General features: G+C 44.3%; 1 protein-coding gene across 14 annotated transcripts in view; it reads left to right on the forward strand.

Annotated features, from left to right (window-relative positions):
* The window catches only part of TNIK (TRAF2 and NCK interacting kinase), a 308730-nt gene that overhangs the window by 136332 nt on the left and 146892 nt on the right, over positions 1-25506 (forward strand). The window contains exon 1 of one of the 14 annotated variants that reach the window (XM_073359392.2): positions 18755-18805. The exons of the other annotated variants lie outside the window; for them this stretch is intronic. The gene's annotated coding sequence lies outside the window, so the exon portion shown is untranslated. Of the gene's footprint in view, positions 1-18754; positions 18806-25506 lie in introns of those variants that run through there. 14 annotated transcript variants of the gene reach the window in all.

The following is a 25506-nucleotide window of genomic DNA, read 5'->3' on the forward strand; positions in this document are numbered from 1 at the left end:
GTTTGGCCACAGTATCTTGCCACATGTCATTGAAAATCATGGAAATATTGCAAATACTGTCCATTTCCTCTGGATGTGTCCCTCTTATAAATGAAGGGTTTAAAATTTGGGGGGATGGGGAAGCAGAAGAAAATTGGACTGCCCTCTGATTTTAATCAGGTCAGGCTGTTCTGAATGGGCCTGGAACTGCACAAGTAAAAATATGATCTTAAATCAGTTTGGCAAAACAGGAAAGCAAAAACTACTTAAACCCCCTTTGTTTACATGGGCTTCTCAACTGCAGGACCGTCCTGTCATGGAAAGTATTTTGAAAGGTATCAGGATATTGCCTTAGATGTTATCTGGTCTTTATTAATATCTGCATATTATAGGACTGTCTTTGTAAAGAGGCAGTTTTCCCCATGGATTTACAACCACTGGTAAAGGAGTATTACAAGTCCCTCTTTGTGCTCAATCTGCAGAGAATGAGTTGTTATAGCTCCTTGCTCTAGCGGTCATGGTCCCTTGCTCATCAGCTCATGCTTTTACTTCTGGAGACCCTCAATTTATTCCCCCAAGATGCTGGGCACCACATAATCATACAGGGTGAAATCCTGGCCCCGTTAAAGTCAGCTGAAGTTTTGCAATTGATTTCAGTGTGGCCAGAATTCCATCATCTCTCATGTCCCAGGAAATCCATCAGAGAACCCAGTGCAGGACTTCCCTTGTAACTGATGAGAGACCCCCACCAAAAAGAATTGGAATCCACATCCAAGGACTTCACCATGGTGTTGAACAGGGCACGGCACCTATCTATGGTGGTGATTTAGCACCAAGTGGAGATCCAGTGATAATGTTAATAGGACCCTTCCTTTTGGGGCAGAAATAAGTGAAGAGAGAGACCAAGTGAGACCATAGGGAGAGGTTCAGATCTCTGAAGCAGATTTACAAATGATATGCCACCGGAAAGCTGGAATCCTGTAGGGCTGAAAAATAAGAAGTAACTCTCCCACCAAGAGAGGACCTTAGTTCCAAAAAGGGCAGACACAGGAAGGAATTTCTGTATTCAAATCCTTGGCTAACTGCTCCCTGCTGTTGTTATCTGGACTGTAGCATTCAAGCCTGGCCTCTGATTAGTTCAAGCAACATTCCAAGTTCATATCCTCTCTTTGCATGTGGCACCTCTTAAACATAGAACTTGGGTCAGATTTATGATCCGCTATCCACATGTCCTAAATTTCAGCTGCCATGAGAGACCAGTTGCATGCCACACCCCCTGTGGTTTTGCTGAGGTTCTGAGACCATCCACAACTGCAGATTGATTGACCAGACAACTGTATGTTTACTGGAGATAGTCTTATGCCTTTGCTATCGCTTACCCTTCTGTATTTGAAAAGGAAAAGGAAAAATGTTAGGGCGGAGAGAAAACCAGTAGCGCAAGTAAGCCAGTATGGTCAGGTATGCCATACCATTAACACATTTACTGCTGGTACGCCATCCTGGAAAGACACACACTTTCAGAACTGCAGGGCTCTCCTGTGAACTGCAGTGGCGAAAGGAGTGGAACATGGGACTGCCGCTCCCAGGAGCCAGCGCCCTGCACTGGCAGCTCCTCCGGTGTGGCTGTACTACCCCCAGCCCTGCCCCTAGCCATGTCCTCTGGTGGGGCTGAACAGACCCCAGACAGGAGACGCAAGTGTGTGGAAGGGCTGAAATTTATATCCACGCAGGGCTCTAGTCAGGGAACATTTTTTGTGAGGGAGTGTGGGGGGATCAGTACTGTACTGGTAAGAGTTAAAATCCACTTGCACCACCGGGGAAAACAGACTTTCTGTGGGCAAAAATAACATAATTTCCCTGTTTGCCATTAATATTTCTTCAAATGCTCCTATATCCTTTGAATAACCCCAGCAGTTTATCATGTGAATTTAGTAAACAGTGTTCTATTGACATATTTTTCTGAATCACAAAAACATGAGTCATCTTCTTTAGGAGATACAGTTTTTAATTACAATTTTTACTGCACTTTTAAGCAGTCTTGTGGAAATTCTACGTGGGAGCATTTGGATTACAAGTGTATAGAAGTTGTGCTCTCTTTTTGTTAAAGCTTCTTGGGAAAACTATAGTTCCTTATTCTGATAAATTCAAGAGTATGTATTAGTGCTCTCAAAGCTGTATGAATTGGGGCATTACTGCAGTATAACGGTGCATGAAATATAATTATTTCTCTATAATTATTTATCTTCTGAAATATTTAATACTCTTGTACCACCTTTCATCCAAGGATCTGAAAGCCTTTGGCAGCATGCCACTAACTCTCTCAATATCCCTGTAAGCTAGCTACAAGGTTATTGTACCCATTTTATAGATGGGCAAACTGAAGCCAAGAAAGCTTAAGTCACTTGCCCACGGTCAGTTCAAGTCTATGGATGAATAGAACACAGCTATCCTGCCTCATGGTCCCATATTCTGATTACAAGCCCATGGTTCCTTTATAACAGTATCACTTGGGAAAAGTATACCCTGAGATTTTCTCATATGCACCAAAACTCAAGATTCCACAATGCATTTAAAAATTCTCCATTACCTGGATCAAGGCTATAATGTAAAGGTGGGTTTTTTTGTTTTTGTTTTTTAACACCCTGTTAAGTGTGTTCGTTATTTCCAACAGTGGTGGCTCCTCAGAGCAGACAAGTCAGCAGTGTCTACCATGCCCTAAAGAAGAGACATTAAGAGCTTTACGCATTGCTGCAAACTGACTCTTGACCAATTTGGCCTGCCTGCTTTCAGCTGTCACCAGCCTTCACTGATTTCAAATGGCAAGCACAGAAGAAAATTGTGGTTTTATTTTGTAATCAAATGTCTTAGTTTGGTGAAAAATCTGAATGTTTAATTGGAATTTGCTGGCAACAAATTGCATGCGTTTGTCACTTAACAGGTTGATCCTGCTAAAAAGGGCTATGTGGGTTCTGTTGACTCATTGAGATAGGTAGCTTATTGCCCTATGTATATACTAAGAGGGTAGGAGTACCTCTTTGGAGAGGATCTAGTAGGTAGGGTGAGCAGTCTTAAGGTAGGAGCAGCAGAGCGCAGAGAGACGGTTATAAGCTGAAAGTTATCTTACCATTTTCTTTGTTAATACAGCCAAAATGCTGAGAAAGGGGATTTGACCCTACACAGCATGTAGACTTTGCTGTGGAGCTGGTTGGGAAAGGCACTTGCTCCCACTGCCCTTGGCTGATAACTTGTCCATTTTCAGTTCACCAGTAAAGATGAAGTCTGGTCCCCTCCAGATCCTAGCAGAGGTACATGGATGATACTGTGTCAGTCCCAGGATATCCCGAGAGAACCTACTTCAGTACAGAAATAAAATCCACTCTGACTGCTCACCCCTACTTGTCACCTACTACCCCACACTGGTACCCATACGGGGATCATCAAACAACTACAATCCACACACGAGGGCGACCTGCTCCTAAAAAATCTTTTCTGAACCCCCACTTCTGGCCTCCAACCTCATCATCAGAAGCAAGCTGTCCACAGACCTGGACACACCAACTCAAAGCGGCACCAGACCCTCAGTGGCGTAGCCAGGGGGAGAAAACAGGGGGAGCGGAGATAAAAAAAAAAAAGGCGCCACCCGCTTGTACTCACCCGACGTGCCGCTGAAGACCTGGAGTGCCGCCGGGTGAGTAAAAATTAAAAAGGCACCACTTCTACTTGGTGGGAGAGCGGCTGCTGCCCCTCTTCCCCCCCCCACACCCCGCTACGCTACTGCAGACCCTACCAAAACAGATGCAAAACCTGCAGACGTATTTCCACTGCTACAATGATTAACACCACCCACACCACACCTTTCAAGATCCATGTGTCGTACACATGCCTATCACAGCATGTGATATTCCTCATCCAGTGCACTAAATGCTCCAACAACAACCACAACTGTGTGGGTGAAACCAGACGATCACTCAGTGCTCTTGAATCAACTCACACAGGAAAATGATAAAAGACAAAAACATCCTATCACCTGCGGGTGAACACTTTTCGCAAAGTGATCGCTCTATTGCAGACCTATCAGTCCTCATCCTCAAAGGAAACCTGCACACTGTGAAAAGAAAAGGAGGACTTGTGGCACCTTAGAGACTAACCAATTTATTTGAGCATGAGCTTTCGTGAGCTACAGCTCACTTCATCGGATGCATACCGTGGAAACTGCAGCAGACTTTATATATACACAGAGAATATGAAAAAATACCTCCTCCCACCCCACTGTCCAGCTGGTAATAGCTTATCTAAAGTGATCATCAGGTGGGCCATTTCCAGCACAAATCCAGGTTTTCTCACCCTCCACCCCCCCCCACAAATTCACTCTCCTGCTGGTGATAGCCCATCCAAAGTGACAACTCTTTACACAATGTGCATGATAATCAAGTTGGGCCATTTCCTGCACAAATCCAGGTTCCCTCACCCCCCTCCCAAAAACCACACACACAAACTCACTATCCTGCTGGTAATAGCTCATCCAAAGTGACCATTCTTCCTACAATGTGCATAATTAAGGTGGGCCATTTCCAGCACAAATCCAGGTTTTCTCACATCCCCCCCACCCCCATACACACACAAACTCACTCTCCTGCTGGTGATAGCTCATCCAAACTGACCACTCTCCAAGTTTAAATCCAAGTTAAACCAGAACATCTGGGGGTGGGGAGTAGGAAAAAACAAGAGGAAATAGGCTACCTTGCATAATGACTTAGCCACTCCCAGTCTCTATTTAAGCCTAAATTAATAGTATCCAATTTGCAAATGAATTCCAATTCAGCAGTTTCTCGCTGGAGTCTGGATTTGAAGTTTTTTTGTTTTAAGATAGCGACCTTCATGTCTGTGATTGCGTGACCAGAGAGATTGAAGTGTTCTCCGACTGGTTTATGAATGTTATAATTCTTGACATCTGATTTGTGTCTATTTATTCTTTTACGTAGAGACTGTCCAGTTTGACATGCACAATGTACATGGCAGAGGGGCATTGCTGGCACATGATGGCATATATCACATTGGTGGATGTGCAGGTATACGAGCCTCTGATAGTGTGGCTGATGTTATTAGGCCCTGTGATGGTGTCCCCTGAATAGATATGTGGGCACAATTGGCAACGGGCTTTGTTGCAAGGATAAGTTCCTGGGTTAGTGGTTCTGTTGTGTGGTATGTGGTTGTTGGTGAGTATTTGCTTCAGGTTGCGGGGCTGTCTGTAGGCAAGGACTGGCCTGTCTCCCAAGATTTGTCTCAAAGATTTGTCTCAAATCTTGTCTCAAATCTCAAATTTTTGTTTTATGACCGCAGAGGTATTAATGGGCCACTCTATCGTGAATGGTCCCTTAGAATATGTACTAGCTATGTAGGGTAAACAATCTGTTCCACCTTGCATTGAGCTGTGATGCTCAAAGTACCTTTCTCAGACCTGAAGAAGAGCTTTGTATTTGGCTTGAAAGCTTGTCTCTCTCACCAACAGACGTTGGTCCAATAAAAGATATTACCTCCCCCACCTTGTCTCTCTACATCTACACTTCAGCTGGGGGTGATTCCCAGCTCAATTAGGCATACTTGCTCTAGTTCTCATCTAGCTAGCATGTCATGTGGCAGCAATGAGTTCAAGCCCACCTGAACGCTGTGGGTATGTAGTTGGGTGCCTAGCCTGAGCTGCCTGTGCTAGTGTGACTACCCAATTATTTTTAGGGCACTAGCTCAGTGAGAGGAAGCATGCATATGTCTTCTTGAGCTGGGACTCATACCCTGGCTGAAGTGTAGAGGTAGACTGAGAAAGAACTTCAAATGTTCAGTACAGTGTAGGAAAAAATACTTGTAAGTATGAAAGCCTTGTCTTTAAAACCGGTTCTTTCCTACAGTATGTCATAATCAGTGTAAACTTTGGATTAGCTGTGGATAAGGTTTCACACAAATCCCTTCAGATTTCCACTAAGATCCTTATCCAGTCAAATAAAAGGCCATCACCCCATGTCCATATGTGTCCTCTCTGTAAATCTGACCATCAGTCTGCCTGCATTCCGACACTCAGCCTGCCTGGAGACAGATTTGTTCCCCCCCGTAACTGAGTACAAACCCACAGCCTCCACACAGCTCGTCAAAACTGTGCAGTATTGATTGTGTCTACGTAAGTTATTTCTTTGTGAATAGGATCCTTAATGGTTGTATAGTACTCTAAATCCTCTCCTGCTTTGATAACCCAATCCAAGCAGTTCATGGAATAATTGAGATCCCCTAGCAAAAATAAAGCGAATTACTATATGTACTATGGTAATGCAGCGCTGGTCCCTGAGGTAAGGGGGTGAGGGAGGTATAGTATGGCTTTCTCTTACACCCACACAGACTTAGGCTGTCTTTCCTGTAACCCCCTATGCATGGTTTGACCTTCCTGAACTAATCCACCAAACTCCTCTTGTGGTTCTGTTCCCTATTGCGTGTCATCTCTGCTGGATAGGCTTTGCACAGTAGCTCCTATAACCAGACAAAGTGTAGACTTGGGTACAGGCCTTCTCTCAGTGTCACAAAACCCTGATTGAGCACAGCCAATTTAGGAAGGAGAAATCTCACATTGTCTGCCTTCTTACCGTAGAGAGGCAGGCTCGGCACTCCACAATGAAGAGCTGTGAGCTGGACTGTGTCATTTTGCTTCTGACTCTGATGTTGCCATCAGATGCAGTGAGGCAGTGAATACCTTTCATGACCCAGGTCCATTCTGGAGAGCCGGGAGGCAGTGATGTGTGGTGTTACATTGTATGGCTCTTCTAGGAGTAGGAGATTTTGTACTTGAGAGCAGAGGCTTGGAAAGTGAAACCCATAGAAAGCAGTGCAACCTAATCTAGCAACTAATCAACTCTATTGATCCCAAAATGCACAAACAGCTCTTAAAAGATAAGCTACAGCAATACTTCCTGGCAGCAGCTCAAGAGTACAAAATCCTTTTTACCCCATATAAACATGTGTATATGAGGCATAAAGGAGAGAATACTAGGAGTAGACCAGGAAGGGTCTGACAATCATTTCTTGTTCGTTCTTGCCCAACAAATTCTTTTAAAGATTTTCTATGTAACTACTGTACAAGGATATACAGGTTTCAGAGTAACAGCGCTGTTAGTCTGTATTCGCAAAAAGAAAAGGAGTACTTGTGGCACCTTAGAGACTAACCAATTTGAGCATGAGCTTTCGTGAGCTACAGCTCACTTCATTGGATGCATACCATGGAAACTGCAGCAGACTTTATATACACACAGAGAATATGAAACAATACCTCCTCCCACCCCACTCTCCTGCTGGTAATAGCTTATCTAAAGTGATCATCAAGTTGGGCCATTTCCAGCACAAATCCAGGTTTTCTCACCCTCCACCCCCCACACAAATTCACTCTCCTGCTGGTGATAGCCCATCCAAAGTGACAACTCTCTACACAATGTGCATGATAATCAAGTTGGGCCATTTCCTGCACAAATCCAGGTTCTCTCACCCCCTCACCCCCCTCCCAAAAACCACACACACACAAGTTGCTATTAAGGCAGCAAACAACATAAAATGCCTTTTTCGTGGCCATGCAACACTCTGCAGTCCTATGAGTATTGATATTGCATGTTTGACAATATGAACAGGGCTGGCTCTTCTAGATGAGTGGAGCATAGGCAGTTGCAAAATGTTTATTGACTGTTGATTGTAAGTGACTTGGAGCTGAGTGGGGTGTACAGTACATTTTTCAATGCTGCCTAGAGCAGGCAAAAATCATAGAGGCAACTCTGCATAAAAGGGAAAGTGACTCCCCCTCCCCCCGCATATGGAACTTTAAACAGATAACAGAGCTAAATTTGAAACCGACATACAACACAAAGACACTGCATCTTGGGCCACAGAGGTAAGCACCCCTGGCTTAGAGTAGCGCTGGGACCTCTGTAGGAATTCTATCCAGGGTTACTTATCTAGCTAATCCTACACTTATATATATTTTTAACACTAAGATCTAAGTAACCCCCAGAAAGATACAGTAAAAGCTTGTTGCAGTGCAGTGCTTTAAACTAAGCCTCATGAAACACAAGTACATTTACCAGCCCACTGCTGTTATTTCTGCTATTGTGCATTTTGAAAAGGAGTCTTTTCGTCTTGCTTATAATTAATTGATCTACAAAACCCGTATGTTTAAGGGTTGGCTCAGAAGTAGTGAAATTCTGTTACAGCTGAAAGTCAAGGCAGATACTTTGGTGCCAGATACTCGGCTCCCATGAGCATAGCTCCCATTTTCTTTATTGGGAGCCCTGGGTGCACCTGAGGGGAAAATGTAGCCATTAGTGATGATGGGTGTGAGCCTCAAAGTTTCAGTCCGGATTTCCCCAGTGTTTGGGGCATTTGGATCTGTGCATTACAGAGACAAAGGACCGGCTGCAATGTTTCAATTCTGATCCTAATTTCCTCAAACTTGGGAGGGTTGTGAGGCTCATCTCTAGTCCATAGCACAATCAAAATCTATTTATTAGCTCTCCAAAAAGAGTCATCTGAAAATAAGAGGTTTCTAAGAAGGTGAGACCTGAACACCAGGTAATTTGAACATTTAACAAATACCATGCTCATGAATATCTGAGCATTTATAGAGTAATTATCACCGTGTTATCCAAATCATGTTTTTTGGCTATGTCTACGCTACCACATATGTAGGTATAAATTATGTCATTCAGAGTTGTGAATGAACCACCCCCCTGAGCGATAGAAGTTACACCGACAAGTGCCGGCGTGGACAGTGCTGTGTTGGCATAAGAGCTCTCTCCCATCAGCATAGAGTGGCCACACTAAAGATCTCACTGCAGCGCTGCTGTAAGCTCTCTAGTGTAGATATCACTTTACTACATGCTTCCCCTGCCATTTATTTTGACTAGTTACAGTGTTCATTAGTAGTGGGCACACAAAAGTGAAAGAGGTAAAGGAGAAATGGGAACATCTGAGGGTGTTTAGCAGCTAAAAGAGGGCTACCAGGATTTCTCCCTCCCCCCCTTTTTTTTTCATACCCCAGAGAGTTGTAATGTAGTCTGAGCAGAGGCAAAGTGAACTGTAGCCAATTTAGAAGAAATGTAGGGCATCTAGGGGGTTGTGCATTAGCCTCCAAGAAACTGAAGTCAGGGGGAAAAAACGGCTTTTTATAATAACATCCAAGCAAACAGCTGACATCATGCTGTCTATTTAAGTATCTAGAGACAAAATCCTGGGGAGCAGTCTGAGGAAGGACCTCAGGAACTGATCTTCAGGATTCCGGTCTATGGGGAATAACTTCTTTTCAACTGTCAAGTATGAAGTCAGCTCTTAATTCAGCTGAAACTGAGACAAGCTTTGCAAGCCACCATCCCGCTAGTCTCTGCAGGAGACCTTTATTCAGAAAGAAGTAACAGTGACCTGGCAGGAGCAGGGCTGCCTGGAGGTGTGTGCAAAAGGGACAGATTGTCCCATGTCCGTGGTTTGAGAGGGCCCGGAAACTAAGTGGCATTGCAACCTGGGACACAGGGTCGCAGCACCATTCAAGTTGGGCTCGGCCATTGGAGCGGGTGGCCAGGCCCAACCTGCGAGGCGCTCTGACCCTGTGCCCAGGTCACAATGCCTGTAGCAGGGAGCTGGGCCCAGTCCCATGGGACAGGAACCGCTGCTGCAAACAGTGTGTGGGGCAGGCTTGCTCTCCAACCCCTTGCCCTCCCTTCAGAGCTTTTTAACCCTTGGTTTCATTATTCCTGTGGGTGCAGGTTTTTTTTGGAAGCAGGGGTGGGGGCTCAGTTTCAGATTTTGCTGCAGGCCCCAAAAAACCTCTGTGTGACCCCAGGCAGGAGGCAGTTTATTTAGAGAGAGCTATAGCATGCTGATGGTTGGGGAGATGAAGATAGTAAAGTCTAGTGGTCATAGAAAATGACTGAGGAAAGCAGTAGGATTCTAAAGCTAGCTGCACTACTCATGACATTGAACAAGTATTGGCCTGTTTGTGGCTCTGCCAACTAACCTCTAAAATTCAGTAGAAGCACACAAATTCACAGAAAGCCATGTACTACCTCTGAATTAAAACACCCTGGATAAAACTGTGCAATACAAATGCTGGAAGTGGACTGAGTTCTCCCTTACATGAGGTTTTTCCCCTCAGTGGGACAAGGAAAATCTGAGTTTGTGTTCTTTGGAGGGTTATCTGGGCCACATTGCAGACCACTGCTCTCTCCACAACCTGCTGCTGTAGGGTAAAGGGACCTTGGATTGAAATTCAGATGGACTGGTGCTTAGATATCACAGTCGTAGGTTCTTTGGAAATATGAGAAAGAAGTAAATCTTGATGGACAGCTTTTGGTTGTTGAATTCCCTAGTTTGAGATCTCAAAAAGAGGTCAAGTTTCCCACTCTACGGGCAAAATGTAAGATGGCTCTCTGTGCAGGCCCTCCCGTAACAACAGCTAGAGCACAACAGCATGCAGTCTTCCCCATGAAATTGAGACACAGGATAATCTGCCTTGAAGCAGCCTAAGATGCAGGTGGGAATGGACAGATGCATGCTATTCTTATGCTGCATATGGCACCTGGTGGTGGGAGCAGTCCAGATGCATGCATAGATAGCAGTCAGCTTGTTAGCTGAAGCACTTTGCCTGTCAGAGAAAGCAGTCAGTTGAGGTCAACTGTGAAATCTTCATTGAAGCTGTTCAAGCAGATATCCCTTATGATGGCTGTAGACAGACTGTGGAATTATAGTTTCCATTGTCCTGGTCTTTATTAACCATGTTGATCAGAAAGAGATTTTTCTCCATATCCTTACTGAGCAAGGGGACTGGGATTGTGTTTATCACACTAACAGGCATTAACAGCGAGATTATGGATCCTCTTTTTAAACTTAATTATGGATGTTAATTCTAAATCGCTGACGCCATTACATTGGTAGACAAGTATTCCAAGAGTGGAGTGTTGTGTTGACTGACTTTTCCACTGTCTTCTGCCATGAGAACCTGGCACCAAGAGGAGTCAGGAAAAAAATAACACAGGTTTGCAAGAGTCGGTTCTGTGATCTTTTCCTTCAATGTATTATTGGTGATAAACCACATGATGTACAGATTGAACTTCTCCCCCCTGCACTTTACATTCCATCTCTAAACTTGGAGCTTTGCTACTATGAAACTAGAACTTAAGCCAAGCAGATGGCATTCAAGAGGTGTTTCAAGAAGCTGTGTTTCTCTCCATATGTGTGGTATATTATCCCTGGGGCATTTTTTTTTTTCAAGTCAGAGGTTTGTATTGCAGTCAGAAAGTCTGGGCCTGGATAAAAGGGCATGTAAAACTCCTGGAGTCCACAGCTTAAAATCAAACATTGTTTAATTTATGGCAAAGACAAATGGGGTGCTGAATGTGCTTGGAAAATAATGGGCACGTACAGCATGTCAGATGCTGTGTGATAAATCACTAACCCTAGAAGAAACGCTACATGTTTGCAAGTATTAAGCCCTATCTACCCCAGGGCAAGAAGCATATTAGTCACATAAGGGTACGTCTACACAGCCTGCAGAAGTGAGCATTCCAGCCCAGGTCAAGAGACTTGGGTTAGCTTGGCTCACGCTAGCCCTCTAAAAATAGATGCATAAAAATGTCACTTTGAAGTTGTGGCTCAGGCAGGAGCTCAGGATCTGAAGCCGAGGAAGGGGGTGAGCTTCAGAGCCAGCGCTCCTTCCTGAGCTGCAACCCCAAAGCGCGATCTATGCAGCTATTTTTAGAGGGCTAGCGTGAGCCAAGCTAACCCAAGTCTATCGACCCGGGTCGCTTGCTTCCACAGGCTTGTAGACATACCCTAAGGGGCTGTCTTTGCTATAGTTACAGGGAACATAGTAACAACACAGCTGACGCTTCCTCATATGGTAGGCTGGACCTTGACAGAGTATGCCAATGCTGCAATCAAACATCTGTGGCTGGCCTATGTCAGCAGACTTGGGCTCACAGGGCTTGGGCTATGGGGCTGTTTAAATTGCAGCATAGATGTTTGGGCTCAGGCCGTGATGAGCTGCCAAAATCTTAACAACGGGTTCCCTCCTCACCCCACGAGGGGGTCGTTGCCCACCCCTGACCCCCGGGACTCCTGCCCCATCCAACCCCCCGGCATTGCTTGATGCCCCCCCCCAGGACCCCTGCCCCATCCACCCCTGTCCCCTGACTGCCCCCAGAACTGGGCAGGAGGGTCTTGTGGGCCACCGTAGTGGGTGCCCACCCCACCCCTAAGAGCCAGAGGCACCTGCCGGGGGGCGAGGTGGGGAGTCCCGGCGTTGCTTACCTGGGGCAGCTCCCAGGAAGATTCCAGCAGGTCCCCCTGGTTCCTAGGGGCAAGGGAGCATAGCTGGGGGGGGAGCAGGGGGAGCGGCTGCTCCCCCCCGATAACATCAAAAGTGGCACCTTAGGCGCCAACTCCCTGGGTGCTCCAGGGCTGGAGCACCCATGGGGAAAAATTGGTGGGTGCAGAGCCCCCACCGGCAGCTCCCCGATCCGCGCCCGGCCCCAGCTCACCTCCACTCTGCCTCCTCCACTGAACCCACCGCCCCGCTCTGCTTCTCCATGCCCCGCCCCCTGCCGCCGACTTCCCACGAATCAGCTGTTCAGCGGAAAGCCGGGGAGGGCTGAGAAGCAGGCTGCGGCTTCCCGCTCAGGCCGAGGGTGGTGGAGGTGAGCTGGGGTGGGGAGCGGTTCCCCTGTGCGCCCCCTTGGGTTACCTGCTGCAGCACGGGCAGCCCTCCTCGCGCCCCTCTGCCCCAGCTCACCTCCGCTTCCCTGGGCCTGAGCGGGAAGCTGCCACTTGCTTCTCAGCCCGCTCCGGCTTCCTGCGCGAACAGCTGATTCGCGGGAAGCCTAGGGGGCGCGGGGAAGCAGAGCGGGGTGGCACGTTCAGGAGAGGAGGCGGAGGCAGAGTGGAGGTGAGATGAGCTGGGGCGTGGAGTGGAGGTGAGATGAGGGGTGGGGTGGGGAGCTGCCGGTGGGTGCTCTGCACCCACCAAATTTTCCCTTTGGGTGCTCCAGGGCTGGAGCACCTGTGGAGTCGGCGCCTAAGGTGCCACTCTTGGCTGGTTAAATTTAGAAGCCCTTTTAGAACCGATTGTCCCTCGCGGAGCAACCAGTTCTAAAAGGGCTTCTAAATTTAACAACCGGTTCTAGCAAACCGGTGCGAACCAGCTCCAGCTCACCACTGGGCTCAGGCTAGAGCCTGGACTCTGGGATCCTGCGAGGGTGGAGAATCCCAGAGCGTGGGCTCCAGCCCAAGCCCGAGTCTACACTGCCATTAAACAGCCCCGTAGCCTGGGCCGGCTGACATGGGCCAGCAGTGCGTGTTTAACTGCAGTGTCAAAATAACCACAGTGTCCCTGAACTGTGGTTAAACTTGGGACATAGACTTACATTAGGTAACTTCCCATTCCAGAGAATTGTGATTATTATTATTTTTATTATTTATTTATTTATTATTATTATTTTTTAATCCAGGGGGTTTTTTTTTGCCATGAGAAACCCAAAGATATTTTTATAATGATTTTAAAATAAAAATGAAACAAAACATGTCATGAATTAAGTGGGGTTTTTTTTTTACATGCAACATTAAACAGCAACTCTGTCTACATTCTAGATGTTTTTGTGCCACTGAAAGGAGATAATTTCTAGAAAGAGATCTGCTGCGTTTCTTTTAGCAGAGAGTAATAAACAGCCATAATGATATAAGAAAGATCCTAGAATGCTTCATTGTGCCCCGGTACATAGATTCCCAATTTTATATAGAGCAATCTTATCCTGATAGTGGAAGGAAACTCGCTGGGGCTGCCTTGGGAAGTTAGGTTCTGAAATCGCTAAACTTCCTTAGAACGCTATTGTTCCTGTCACCCTTCTACCCCTCTAAGATACTGGGCAGGGATTAATTGGGTTCCATATCCTTTACTGAGTGGGCTATTTTGGAAGAGATTTTAAAAAGCGAACATCCTGTCGCCCACTCTTTGTGGATACTAAAGATCCCAGTTCACGTTTGGTAAGAATGAGAGGCTTGCTAGAGTGCACTTAGACTTGTGTTCTGTGTCTGGTTGGTAAGTCACCTCCTTTTGCAGGGTTAAAGTAGAATACAGGCCATCGTGGACCAGATTTGTGGTGGCCGCTGCACTTATGTGGAAGGGGATGAGGTGAAGAGAAAGACTCAAGCGTCACACATGGAACAGTCACAATTGCAGTCCCTGCTAGCACTCCCTGGTGTGTAAGCCACTCCCGAGACTGGTGGAAGGTCCTGTCTTTCTCCCCACCGGCCAGCACAGATGTGTGGAGCACAGGAGAGTGGAAGTTCTTCCTCTTAATGAGGTTTAAGAGTGAATTTGCTCCCCCTTGCATGCCAGAACCTTATGGGAAGCATTGTTCCTCTCTTCAGCACAGAGCCTCCCAGTGCACCTGCTGGAAGGTGCAACCTGGCCCTGTTATGAGAAACATGGTCTTTGTAAACCAGTTTGCCTTGTGGGTCTCTCTAAGCCTAATTTTTGTTATTAATACTGTGATACTGAATAGTTGGTGAAATGAAACAGAAGCACTGAGGGAGTGTTAAAGGGTGGTAATAACATGAACTAATGTTATTGAGAACAGACTGTACTGCCTGGTTTTACTTGCAGAAAGTGCTTGGTTTTTTTCATTTATTATGTACAATAATAAGAGAGGGAGAGATAATACAATAATAAGGGAGAGAAGCCTAGGAGACTGAAACCAAAGGCAAAAGGAAGGGGGTGGAATTATGAAGGCTCTGGAACCAGAACGGTGCTAGGGAGGGGGTGTGAAGAGAGGTGAAGGTGTATGCTAACCAGCATGCTTTGTCCCAGGTAACATAGCTATAGCAAAGTGTTTTGGACAGGTAATAGTCTGGCTGCTTCATAATGCAGTCTTCAACTGTACTCTTTCCTTCCTCCTTGGCAGGCAGTTTGCAATACTAGCCCCACTCAGCTCATCTAATGACCGCAACGTCATTTGTAAATTCCCTTTTGCATCTATTGGAGGGTACAGTTGAAGACTGCACTATGAAGCAGCTAGAGAGACTTTGTGGGGAGGGGAGAGATTTCAAGGGACTAGCTGAAAATCTTTCACCTGCTACCCCTTTGCTCTCCTCCTTCATGACCAATCATACTCCCCTGAAAATCAATAGAGAGACAGCGAGAGCGGGAATGGGCTTTGTCTGCTCAGGCACTGTACATTTTTCCCACAGTGCTCCCTATACCTGGACCATCCTCGCTTTTTCCCATGTGCAAAGAAACCCTACAGATAGCTCCTTGTATCACCCTCCTTTACACTTGCCTTCCAACAGTAGTCTACTCTCCAGCAGTGTCTGCTTCACACTCTTGTGCCTGATCCGTTATCTTTCAGGTTGTATCTACTCCAGTTTAGACGTTAAACTACGTTTGGGCAGTGACCTTGTCTTCCCATGTATTAATAAAGCCCCACATTGGTGCTATATAAATCTCCTTAATTCCGTTACATATAATTACTTACAATGCACAGTAGGTGAGATGATATGAAATACAGTCTACAGTTACAGTTCTCATCTGAGAACAAAAACTACTTTATTCCGTTGTGCAAGTTATTCTTTCTTATACACATGGCATTATTGGTAACCGTGTCTAAGTTTGAATACATTGTACTACAGCAATACCCCCAGTAAGAAAGAAGAGTTTTTACATCTCCTCTTGATTCCTGAAGGTACGTTTTGAAGGGATAATAAGTTACATTTGGAACAGCTATTTACAGAAATTTGCAGTTCTGTAATGGTTTAAAATCTCTTCCTCGACTGACATTTTCTACCTACAAAAAAGGGGAAACATCTGAGGACTCGAATACACTTGGGAAAGCAGATGATATGGAACACTGTGGGAAGGAGCTGTCGAGAATCTCTTGGGTACTTGGAATAATTTATCGGCATTGAGTTCTGAAGCCCCCAGTGCATGACTTACATATAAAAAACTGATTGTATTTGTTAAGATTTATGGAGTAACCTGAGCACAGACCCAGTAGGAGCAGTATGGCCAACCTGAGCTCTTTGTCCATAGAAAAGCTGAACACACTGAGGAGAAAACACCATCCTGCTGAGGTAAGGGCAGTTAAACAGCTGCCCATCCCTTATTCATTTTCAAGGATGGAATGAGAAACTCCACCTAGTCTGGTTGGTATATATGGCCCTTAGACAGCTAGGGAGTGCCTCTATCAGCGTCTTTCTTCCATGTTTCAGAGTAGCAGCCGTGTTAGTTTGTATCCGCAAAAAGAAAAGGAGTACTTGTGGCACCTTAGAGACTAACAAATATATTTGAGCATAAGCTTTCGTGAGCTACAGCTCACTTCATCGGACGCATTCAGTGGAAAATACAGTGGGGAGATTTATATACGCAGAGAACATGAAACAATGGGTGTTACCATACACACTGTAACAAGAGTGATCAGGTAAGGTGAGCTATTACCAGCAGGAGAGCGGGGGGGGGGGGGGAGAACCTTTTGTAGTGATAATCAAGATGGGCCATTTCCAGCAGTTGACAAGAATGTCTGAGGAACGGTGGGGGGTGGGGGAGAATAAACATGGGGAAACAGTCTTACTTTGTGTAATGACCCATCCACTCCCAGTCTCTATTCAAGCCTAAGTTAATTGTATCCAGTTTGCAAATTAATTCCAATTCAGCAATCTCTCATTGGAGTCTGTTTTTGAAGATTTTTGTTGAAGAATTGCCACTTTTAGCTCTGTAATCGAGTGACCAGAGAGACTGAAGTGTTCTCCGACTGGTTTTTGAATGTTATAATTCTTGACGTCTGATTTGTGTCCATTTATTCTTTTACATAGAGACTGTCCAGTTTGACCAATATACATGGCAGAGGGGCATTCTGGCACATGATGGCATATATCACATTGGTAGATGTGCAGGTGAACGAACCTCTGATAGTGTGGCTGATGTGATTAGGCCCTATGATGGTGTCTCCTGAATAGATATGTGGACACAGTTGGCAACAGGCTTTGTTGCAGGGATAGGTTCCAGGGTTAGTGGTTCTGTTGTGTGGTGTGTGGTTGCTGGTGAGTATTTGCTTCAGGTTGGGGGGCTGTCTGTAAGCAAGGACTGGCCTGTCTCCCAAGATCTGTGAGAGTGATGGGTCATCCTTTAGGATAGGTTGTAGATCCTTGATGATGCATTGGAGAGGTTTTAGTTGGGGGCTGAAGGTGATGGCTAGTGGTGTTCTGTTATTTTCTTTGTTGGGCCTGTCCTGTATTAGGTAACTTCTGGGTACTTTTCTGGCTCTGTCAATCTGTTTCTTCACTTCAGCAGGTGGGTATTGTAGTTTTAAGAATGCTTGATAGAGATCTTGTAGGTGTTTGTCTCTGTCTGAGGGGTTGAAGCAAATGCGGTTGTATCGTAGAGCTGGGCTGTAGACAATGGATCATGTGGTGTGGTCTGGATAAAAGCTGGAGGCATGTAGGTAGGCATAGCGGTCAGTAGGTTTCTGGTATAGGGTGGTGTTTATGTGACCATCGCTTATTAGCACCGTAGTGTCCAGGAAGTGGATCTCTTGTGTGGACTGGTCCAGGCTGAGGTTGATGGTGGGATGGAAATTGTTGAAATCATGGTGGAATTGCTCAAGGGCTTCTTTTGCATGGGTCCAGATGATGAAGATGTCATCAATGTAGCGCAAGTAGAGTAGGGGCATTAGGGGACGAGAGCTGAGGAAGCGTTGTTCTAAGTCAGCCACAAAAATGTTGGCATACTGTGGGGCCATGCAGGTACCTATAGCAGTGCCGCTGATTTGAAGGTATACGTTGTCCCAAATGTGAAATAGTTATGGGTGAGGACAAAGTCACAAAGTTCAGCCACCAGGTTTGCCGTGACATTATCGGGGATACTGTTCCTGATGGATTGTAGTCCATCTTTGTGTGGAATGTTGGTGTAGAGGGCTTCTACATCCATAGTGGCTAGGATGGTGTTTTCAGGAAGATCACCGATGGTCACCATGTGACCTCCTTGAATTTATCTGCAAGGCCCAGATGCTTTGCATTTTTAAGTTCCTTTTGAAAAAAACCACTTCTGCTGTGCTGCCTGTCTTGTGTGTGAATTATGTTGATCTGTATAAAACATCCTTTTTGTTGTTTCCCTTCTTGTACTTCTGTTTGCCTGTCTGTACATCTACTCCCCAGACTGGGAGCTCTTCGGGGCAGGGACCATTCCTCCTTGTGTATCTGGAAAGCACCTAGCACACTGTGGATGCTACCACAAACAACAAATTAATGGTGATTATCTTGAAATCCTCTTTGGAAGTTGCTTAGGGGTTTAGAAGGCTGGAGTCAGTGCTACTTCCTGTTGATCAAGGCTACACCGTATATTGGTGCCCATCACTGTGCTTCCCAAAAGTAAGAGCAAACAGCAGCGATCTCCCTGTCTCTTCCTTCCTTGTTGGCAAGAGGCAGGGTTAGGTGGTGGTTCTTCTTAATTTGAATTTTTACTGAATATGGGAGAATGAGAGTCCAGGTGAGGAGATGAAAGGTGCAAAATAAATGGAAGTGCAGAAATAGGGGATGCATTTCATGGTGGTCATGCTCACCTCCGTGCTATAAACAGTGTTATTTCTGATGCTGTATAAATATGCTAATTTAACGATTTAGTTCACTAATCTAATAATCCTGCCCTTCTTTATTTAATGTCAAATCTCTTGTAGAGCTGCAGTAATGGAATTCGAGCTCGCCCCTGATTTGTATGCTTCTGATCATATTTTGGATTGATACAGAGGATTAGAAACACTTCACTCTAAAGGTCAGCCTTGTTCCGTCGACATGGAGCATTAGCCTGGTCTTTTGCAATTACAGCTTTCTGTGCTGGGAGAGGATTTATAGGCTTCCAGCTTTGATGCTTCTCTGAAAGCTAAGACTGTACAGGCCCAACTAAAAGAGTAATAAAAACCAGTGAGTTTAAAAAAACAAAACTGTCTTGGTTAAAAAAAAAAAAAAAAAAAAAGTTGTGCTTTTGTTTTTGGATGGTTTCCAAGGATTTATTTGACTTCTTAAATAAGAGCGGGAAAGAATGGGAAATGTGAGGAATATGCAAGTATGATGAAAATCTGCAGTTCTCCTATTCAATACGGATCTCTCTCTTTCTCCTGAGTACCCCAAGGGGACAGTGTCAGATTGATAGGAGAGAAAGCCTTGTTCAAGCAAACAACTAACTTACTCCTGTTCAAATGGGGAGAGAGAAAATATATTTCAGAAATGCCCAGTGTGCTAGTAAATAAGGTTTAGGGTGGCTGTACTTTATGTCCCGTCCTTTCTCATGGATTTTAGTTTCCTGTTACTGAAGTGCTTCAATTAAAACAACCCTATTCTATGATTCTATGAACCCTGCATTATATGGCATGATGCTATCCACAGAGAATGCATTCCAGTCTGATGGAAATGGTACATGACTGGACAACCCCAGTAGGACTCTTAATTTAAGAATCTATTGGCAAAAGGACATTATTTGGAGAAAAAAGAATGAGGAGTCCTTGTGGCACCTTAGAGACGAACAAATTTATTTGAGCATAAGCTTTTTCCCCTTCAAACAATGTTCTACAGCACAAAAAGGGTCTATTCCCCATGCATGGACTCTCCTATCTCTTTTATAATGGAAACACATGAGTCCCACTGCGTCCTTGGCCTGCCACAACTGCGTTGGTGGTGGGTCAGGACTGCTCCTGACCAGTTAGTGGAAGCAGTTGCATTCCTGGGCTCTGATTCAGGAAGATGCTTAAGTATCTGCATAGTCCCATTAAACACAATGGGACTGTTTATGTGGATAAAGCTAGGCAAGTGCTTAACGTACCTTGCTGAACCAGGAGGCTCTCACTAAGCAATGTATGAAGTGCTTAAAGGAGATATTATACAGAATAGTCAGAAGAGTGCAAAACACTTGAAACAAAAGGAAAACCTACTCAAAATGTGCTATATTTTTTCATTCGTGCCTCCCCCCAATAGGTACACACCTACACTTTATTATGAACCCACCCAAAATTGCCACATTTTGCTCATTTTTTGTCCAATATGAGCCCCTCTTCCAAGCACATGGTGGCTCTGAAATGTGCTACTCAGAATATGCTTTCTCTTGTGGTTTCCAAAAAGCCAGAGCGGAAGGGCACAAAATCACTAAAAATGCAATGGCAGAAATTGCACTGCAGCATTTTGCAGAAAGATGGTTACCAAAGGATCTTAGCCTGCTGTCACTGAAGTCAGTGACAAAACTGCCAGTGGGAACAGGATCAGTCCCAGGTTTGTAGAGCTCTTTAATAATAAAGTGAAATAATCTGCTGCTTTTTAAGCAGAAAACAGTGCCTGCCCTTCCTCATATTACTCAACTATCGGCATATTTTGCCTAGACCTTGCCATGTGATGAATTGTCGTTCTCAGGTTTTCTGCAGCTTTGATTTGAACGAATATATTTGCATGAATTGACTGGATTTCACCTCTCTTGCCTCCTGACCCCGCCCCTTTCAGATGCACCACATCTCAGTGGGTGTTGTGTCACGCTGTGTGATAGAGTGCAGGGAGTTAACAGGGAAGCCTGAACTCTGGTCACTCTGACACCAGTTGGTTCCTGGAGAAAACTGATTGGGATAATTAAAGGTAATTGGTACATCCAACCCACCAGTATCACTAGCTAATGAGCCCACCAGCTCCAGAGTGATAGAGGCACAGGAAAGAAATACAGGAGGAGGAGAGGAAGAAAGCTAGTTGAGTCTAGGGAAAGGAGACCTCTTCTCAGGTCCCAAGAAGGAGGCTGAACACACAGGGGGATATTGTAAATAAACTGTTGCACAGGACTGTGAAGGTGTTGGTGGAGGGAACTCCAATAAATGGCACAGTGAATATGCAGCCAGTAGAATCTGAACCAGTTTCCGTGACATGAAAAAGCAGGAGCGGAGCAGAATGCACTCATAAAGTTAAACCAGGCTTGCTTTAAGTTCTGTTGGAAATCAATAAAGCAAAAGTAAGGAAAATAGGATTTGGCCCCTGATTTTTTTTTTTTATTGAATCCTCATTTTGCTCTTTGCAAAAAAAAAACATTTTAAAACTTCACGTTCTATTATCTGACTCTTTTTTCCCTTACCTTATCTGATATTTAGAGTATCTGATGCTTTAATTGATTTCCTCAAACTCAGATTTATGTCATGCAAACATTAAGAGAGTTGTAAACTAAGTGGAGAAGACTAGAGTGCTCCTTAAAACAAAATGGTTTATCTTGGAGACCAGCTAATTTTCTGACAAAAACAAAAGGCCCAGTATACTCCTAGGTAAATATTTAAGTATTTTATTTTTATTTCATCAAGCATTTTAGCCATTTTAGGGTTTTTTAATAGGATGCTTTCCTACTAAAGGCTAAATATATAATTGTTCCCAGATTGAATTTGTAAAAGCCAAGAACAAATTATGTTGTGCTCTGTCAAATGTTCTAATTTAATGCTCTGTGACAGTGAAGATGCATGTCCTAGCACTTTACCTTGCACTTCACAATGAAATTATAATTTGTCAACACTAGTGTATTGTAGCAGTGGTGATACTTACTGAATATAGTTTTATAATGCTATCAAATATCAATATCTGAATATTTTCAGATGAGATGAGATCTTTCCCCCTCTGCACATCTCTCTTCCTCTCTGCAGGTTTTCTGCATGGCGGGATTCATACTGTGGTTTCATGCGAAATATGCCCAATTCTGTAGGCGTAACTCCCAGTCAATTCTCTCCTCATTTACAATCACATCAGGTAACTGAGGGCAGAATCTCATACCTAGGGTGACCAGATAGCAAGTGTGAAAAACCAGGACAGGGGGTGAGGGATAATAGGTGCCTATATAAGAGAAAGCTCCAAATATCGGGACTATCCCTATAAAATCAGGACATTTGGTCACCCTGCTCATACCTCACCTCATATCTGGATAGGGCTTGAATGGCTGCAATATACAGTGATGTTTTGATGCCTCAATAACCTGGGGGAGCAGTCATGTGATAGAGTGGCTCACAAGTATGTCACAAGCCTCCCTGCTTCCTCTGCTCTCCCTGCAACATACAAGGGCTTGCATTTATACCATTTCCTCTCTCAGCAGGACTTGCTGTCAGGCCTACAACTCTAATGGCTCCTGGACTACAAGTCCCAGAACTCCATTGATCTGGAGGGAAACTGGGCACAGGTCAGAGCAGGGACCAGAATCCTACTTAAAGGTGCAGCTCACCCTGAGACAAGACCCTTAATCGGATTGGAGCCCCATTTGTTAAGCTGCGTATAAGCACAAAGGTAGAGGTAGAGTGAACAGTGTGATAACGTGGGAGAAGTAATTGATTATTTCTCACCTGGCAAAAATTGGAACATGCCATTCTAATTTTGGGGGGTTGTGGGGGAGAACCTTTGTTGATTGGATTTAAAGGGTTCAAGGATATACTTTTAAAGATAACATTTCAAAGAGACAAATGGTCCATAAAAATGACAGGAGTTAGGTTTCATTCCATTGGTTATTTTAGCTTCAAGCAAAAACTTAAAGGAAGAAAATTACTTTTAACTTTCCTGGAGACTCCAGTCCAGCCAAATCTAAAGTTGTTGACCTTTTTAAGATGACTTTTGTTCAGCTATTTTCTCTCTCCTTATTGAGGCCTTCTAGAATTGAGTTAAAAACATAGTGTATTTGGATTATGTATTAGTTCATTTTCTCTGAATGGTGGAAGGGAGGGATTTCTGATCTTTTCTCAGTTACACTACAGAAATCTTCAGATAGTTATGCAAGTAGACAATTTATGTGAGAGCACTCTTATTCCTATGTTCAATTATCAGTAACCTTGTACATGCCCTCAGGCATCATAAAATAACAACCAAATGGTAGCTGAACCTCAGGGGTTTCAAGTTGAGGCCCTAACTGGGGAACACAAAAATGTTTTCCTTAAATTTCCCAGTATTAGAATTATGTATTGGGTTGGGACTTTGGAAGCTGAACAGTGTGCTTGGGAAGTAGATGTGATATCATATCTTCCCGAGTAGCTATGCCATGCCTGGCTTTGAAGTCTGTCTTTTTCTAAGCGTATGTCTACACTGCTGGCGTAGCTAAAAATACCAGTGAACATGTGGCAGCATGGGCTAGCAATGTCAGGACATACTCAGGGTCCTGGGTAGGCTTGCACAGCCGGACTTGAAGCCCATGCCTCCATGTCTTCACTTATATTGTTAGCCATGTTGGCTAGATTAAAACCTTCAGTTGCAGTATACACATACCCCATTTCGTTCTTCCATTGACTTCAGTAGGCATTGAGTCTGGCCCATTTTAATACAGGGGAATAATTTGTGTGTGTAGTACCAGACAGTAGATGAGTGAGCCTAGTAGCTGTGAAATTCATAGTATGTATGAGCAATGTTTGTTTTGGGGCTTAAAGTGGGACTTAAATGGCACATAGGCCTTGTGCTAAACTTCTGCCTGAAGGTGAGTTTCACCCTGCTCATTTAGATATGGGCTTAAAACCTCCTAAACAAGTCATGTAGCTCTTTGGCAGTGTGGCCGAGTGGGTAGGACTCCGCAGACCTGGATTCTGTTCCTGACTCTATTGCTGGGCTGACCTTTGGGAAGTCTCTTAACTCTTCTGTGCTTTAGTTTCCCAATGGAAAATAGAGATAAAGATATAACTCTCTTTATAAAGTACTTTGAGATCCATGGATGAAAAATGGTATATAAGAGCGTTGGGACACTGGTGGTGGTTTTTACACAGGCGAAACTCCCAATTGCTTAAAAATGTGAGTTTTTCCTGAATATTAACTGAAGGATCAGGCCCTTTATTGTATGATTGTGAAGTGACCCCCTATCTTTTCCTGTGAAAATGAAATTCACCCCTGCACAAAGGGACAGCACCCTGTGTTTCACCCTGACAATTTCTGTTATTTGCTGTTCGAACAAGGTCACTTTTCATTTATACCAGCAGTGACCTCTTTGAGTTGTACCTTACTTCAGCCAATATTTGTACTGAATAAAGGTAATATCCAGAATGCCTTGGTCTAAAACGCTTGAATGAATCAGCTGAAGTGTATTACTTATGGAAACTTACCAACATTTTTCTAATGTGCTGCCACACAACCTTTAAAATCTGACTTTGTTGTCTTCCACATTCACAGAAATTAGAGTTACTTCTGCATATTGACATGACATTATTAAGTTAGTGATAGTTGGGATAACATTTTGAAGGTAATTAGGAGCATTAATTTATGCACAGATGAATGCTTAGTTTTTGATTAAGACAGCTTTGAAGGTCACACTTGAATAAACTTGATGTTGAGATTTGGGTTTATACCCAAATAAGCATTGACAGAAAATCAGGGGACAAAATAAAAAGCTTAGGGAAGTGGGGAGGGGGGGAGGGCGCGGCAGAGCTGCTTGGGGTTTTTTTGTTTGGTTTGTTTTTACATCATCAGGTGGATCATGATGCAGTGCAGTGGTATATCTATATATACCAGTGAAAGATGGGAAGTAAAACTGACTATTTCAACATGAGTGAAGCTTGCAAACTGGCTTATTTTGGGGAGTGTGATTGGAGGATGGTTTTGTTACCATCTTAGAAACCTAAGTATTTAAAAGCTTTTTTTAACCTCTCATGAGAGCTAATCCTGCCAGCCCTTACTCACATAAGCAGTTATTACTCATATGGGTAGCCCCATAGACTTCAGGGGGACTCTTTCCTCCCATGAGTGAGGCTTTGTAAAGCCATATGGAATTTCTGGCCCGTGGTTGACATACATCTCCCTCTATTATCCTCTGTTTCTTTATCTACACCTAAAATATAACAGCTGATGCACTACTGAAATGCAACTCTCTTTGAACTGCAACATGGCAGCTGTTTTTAAACAGTGCACAGCAACATTATACAGTTTAGGGCATTTGAAGCATATCATATAAAATTGAAACTATCAGGGGATTTGAGTAGGCAGAATGACATTTACTCAAGATAGAATTAGGTCAGGCTGCTCACAGCGCTTATTTCCCCCCCAAACGACCTCTTCTTCAGTGACTACAGGTAGCCAGAATCCGTTTTATTTAAACTACCTGCATCTCCAGCAACACAAAATCCCCCAGCCACCATCTTCGAAATTGACTCAGTACTGACTTACTCTAGTGAGCGCTGCCCACTGAAACACCACACCACTTCCTGCAGCATGCGGAGTTTTGAATTCCTTGGAGGATTTACTGAGTTCCTTGGATAGCTCCCATCTAAATACTGTGCCGGCCCAACCCTACATATGTTGGTGAGAGTTGATAACATAACTCCACAAAGTGTGTGTGTGGGAGGGGGTGGGGAATAAAAGTATTCTTAAAAATTACTTTCACTCTGTTCTGGTATCTCTCTGTCATCCACACAAGCAGAGAAACTAGGATGATTAAACGTACTTGACATTTTCCAAGATCATGTTCACAGTAAAGACTTAGGGCAAAATTCTCATCTCAGATCTGCACAGTAC

Source organism: Lepidochelys kempii, chromosome 9 (assembly GCF_965140285.1).
Source record: "Lepidochelys kempii isolate rLepKem1 chromosome 9, rLepKem1.hap1, whole genome shotgun sequence".
Taxonomy (NCBI): Eukaryota; Metazoa; Chordata; order Testudines; family Cheloniidae; genus Lepidochelys; species Lepidochelys kempii.